Source organism: Gekko japonicus, unplaced genomic scaffold (genome assembly GCF_001447785.1).
Source record: "Gekko japonicus isolate JY-2015 unplaced genomic scaffold, Gekko_japonicus_V1.1 scaffold238, whole genome shotgun sequence".
Lineage (NCBI taxonomy): Eukaryota > Metazoa > Chordata > Lepidosauria > Squamata > Gekkonidae > Gekko > Gekko japonicus.
In genome coordinates this window covers 1,029,768-1,033,645 of record NW_015161411.1, presented here as the reverse complement: position 1 = coordinate 1,033,645, position 3,878 = coordinate 1,029,768, and positions in this window count along the sequence as shown.

The following is a 3,878-nucleotide window of genomic DNA, read 5'->3' as shown; positions in this document are numbered from 1 at the left end:
GCTCACACTCACTCAGCTTAGAGGGAACACTGGTCACAGCTGATCTCCAGATGACAGAGATCAGTTCCCTATCGCTGCTTTGGAGGGCGGGCTCTACGGCAGATCCCTCCCCTCCCCTCCCCAAACCCCACCCTCTCCAGGCTCTGCCCCCAAAATATCCAAGAATGTCCCAACCCTGCGTGGTGCCCACCAAGCTTTACAAGCAGGGTTTGTAATTGTTATTGTTATTTCCAGGGCTCTTTTTGTAGAAAAAGCCCAGCAGGAACTCATTAGCATATTAGGCCACACCCCTGACAGCACAGCTCATTAGCACATTAGGCCGCACCCCCATGTTACCAGAAGTGTAGTCATCCAGCCACACCCACCTTTCCCTTCTTATTCTGTTTACCTTGTTTGTTGTCAAAACCCAGGGCTTTTTTTGTAGCAGGGACTCCTTTGCATGTTAGGCCACACACCCCTAATGTAGCCAATCCTAATGAGTTTCTGCTGTTGGGTGTGGCCTATTATGCTAATGGGTTCCTGCTGGACGTGGCCAACTTGGGAGCCAGCCGGAACTCCGTTTCTGTGCGTTCCTGCCCAAAAATAGCCCTGGTTATTTCTCAAAAAGAGTGGGAATTACTGCAAGACTAACAGATTCCCCTGACAAAGGCTGTCGATAAAACGCATAGGGAATTTTTTTTTGGAAATTTAACACAGAGTAATGAAATATACTTTTAGAAGAAAGGGGGAAGGAGAAGAGATTGGATTTATACCCCGCCCTTCACTACCCTAAGGAGTCTCAGAGCGGCTTACAAGCCCTTTCGCTTCCCCTCCCCACAACAGACACCCTGTGAGGTCGGTGGGGCTGAGAGAGCTCTTTCGAGGACTGCTCATGAGAGAACAGCTCTGAGAGAACCCTGCAAGGCTGAGAGGGAGAGTGACTCGTCCAAGATCAACCAGTGAGCTTCCATGGCAGAGAAGAAATTTGAACTCAGGTCTCCCTAGCACAATGCTGGAACCACTGGCTGTTTTTTTTTATAAGATTGGATTTATACCCGTGCCCTTCACTACACGAAGTCTCAGAGCAGATTACAATCTCCTTTCCCTTCACTTCCCTTCCCCTCCACACAACACACACCCTGTGAGATAGGTGGGGCTGAGAGAGAACAGCTTGAGAGAACTTGTGACTGACCCAAGGTCACACCGGCAGCTGCATGCAGAGGAGTGGGGGAATCAAACCTGGTTCTCCCAGATTAGAGCCCGCGAGCCTAACCACTACATCAAAGTGGCTCTTTACCTAATTTTCACCTGATTTGGCACCATTGGCCTTGGCCTTGTTTTTTTATAAACCCACTGAGGTCTCTCCCCTCCCCAAATCCCACCCTCCCTGGCTTCACCTCCTCCAAATCGCCAGGAATTCCCAAACCCAGAGTTGGGAACCCTAGCTTGATTTGGGACCCAGAGGAATTGGGCAGGCCAAGAATAGAACTGGGGGATGGAGAGATTTATTTTTTTTTCAAAGAGAGAGATCAGAGCTGCCTTGGAGTACAGCCTGAAGTGTGCAGAAATTAGCAGGTGACGCTTCCCGGAGCATGGAGAGCCACACTTAGTGACGTCCCCTGCCTCTCTGCAATCTGCACAAGGCGGGGGGGGGAAGGGGCACTAAATTTGCAGGCCTGATTGCCATCTGCATAGCAGGCTTCTCTTAAAGTCACAGCTGCAGAGGCTGGCCGAAAGACTGGCGTCTCTCTGATCTGGGAGCCAGTTTGGCGTAGCGGTTAGGACTCTAATCTGCCCCGGCTCCCCCAAAAGGAAGCTGCTGGTGTGACCTTGGGTCAGTCACAGGTTCTCTCAGAGCTGTTCTCTGAAGGGCAGTTCTCTTTGAGAGGGCAAGAAGGGAGATTTCAGAATACATGGTCAAGATTTTATAAATGGCTGGAGGAATACAATAAATGAACAGTAAAGTCTTACACTATTATATTTGGGATACTCTAGAATTCAGTTTGAAATATAATGCAGTAAACATAGATTGGATATGTGGTGATTAAAAACAATTTATACATTCATTATAAGGTAGGAGGTATTGTAATAGATATATCTGGAAACTCTTTGTAACCCCCATTTTATGTCTTTTTTTGTTTGTTTGTCTGATGTGTTTGTTGAAAAAATAAAAATGTTATATATAATTAAAAAAGAGCAGTTCTCAAAAGAGCTCTCTCAGCCCCACGTATTTCACTGGGTGTCTGTTGTGAGGAGGGGAAGGGAAGGGAGTTTGTAAGCTGCTCTGAGACTCCTTCGGGTACTGAAGGGTGGGGTATAAATTCTTCTTCTTCTTCTTCTTCTTCTTCTTCTTCTTCTTCTTCTTCTTCTTCTTCGGATTCTTATTGAGTAAGTCAGCAGAGTATTAAGAGACTGTGTCCATGGTGTGTATTAAAATATAAAAGTTTACTATAAACCTAACATGGGGAAAAGGTACACAGGATATGAAAAATAACAAAGAGCTAATATGCCTACATCCTTACAGCTAAAAGGTAAAACAGGAAGAGAAGAATGGCGTCTCCTTCTCAGTCAGAACAAAGAACGGGAGGAGAAGCCTATATGTTAAATACTTGACACATTGGTTTCCAATCAGACTAGCAAATTAGCCCCAAAGTTCCCGAGCATTCTGTTGTCTAAACAGATTGGTTACAAACAAACATGTGACTTAACAAAACATCATTAACCCTGTAAATACTGAAGTGTTTTGACTTGTAACACCCAACAAGTTTGTAAGCCGCTCTGAGACTCCTTCGGGTACTGAAGGGTGGGGTATAAATTCTTTCTTCTTCTTCTTCTTCTTCTTCTTCTTCTTCTTCTTCTTCTTCTTCTTCTTCTTCTTCTTCTTCTTCTTCTTCTTCTTCTTCTTCTTCTTCTTCCTCCTTCTTCCTCCTTCTTCCTCCTTCTTCCTCCTTCCTTCTTCTTCCTTCTTCTTCCTTCTTCTTCTTCTCCTCCAGGCCACATTCTGAACAACCTAGGAATTGTTTACTAGCATCATTTAACCCTCAAGGAGTACTAGATTGGCAACCCGGCTTGGGAGGTAAATATGGAGAATCGCTAGGGATGCCAGCCTCCAAGTGGGACTTGGGGATCCCCCAGAATTGCATCTCATCTCCAGAAGACAGAGAACAGCGCCCCAGGAGAAAACGGTTGCTTTGGGGGGTGGGCTCTATGGCATCGTACCCCTCTGAGGTTTACATCCTCCCCAGGTTTCATCCCCAAATCTCCAGGAGTTTTTCAACCTGGATTTCACAACCCTACCCCACCATCTCCACCCATGGCCAGGGGGACCTGGCAACCCTAAGAGCCACTCTGAGAAGTCCTGACTTCCCCCTGCTCAACTGGTCTCCCGCAATGAGCCCACCTGGTAGAGCTCTTAGCTCCTGGTTGGGAAATCCTTAGAGATTTGGGGGTGGGGCCTGGGAAGGGTAGTGGGAGGGGTCTCCGCAGGGTATAATACCATTGAGTCAACCCTCCCAAATAACCATTTTCTCCAAGAGAGCATAAAATAGTCCATCTATGCCAGCATCCTATCTCATAAAGAGGCCAACCAGTTCCTCTGGAGGGAGGGCCAACAACAGGGCAGAGAGGCTGAGGCCTTCATACAAACATAAGAAGAACCCCACTGGTTCAGATCCGTGGTCCATCTAGTCCAGCATCCTGTCTCACACAGTGGGCAACCAGTTCCTCCAGAGAACCGACAACAGGGCATAGAGGCTGAGGCCTTCATAAGGACATCAGAAGAGCCCTGCTGGATCAGACCAGTGGTCCATCTAGTCCAGCATCCTGACTCACACAGTGGCCAACCAGTTCCTCTGGAGGGCCAACAACAGGGCAGAGAGGCCAAAGGCCTTCATACAAAC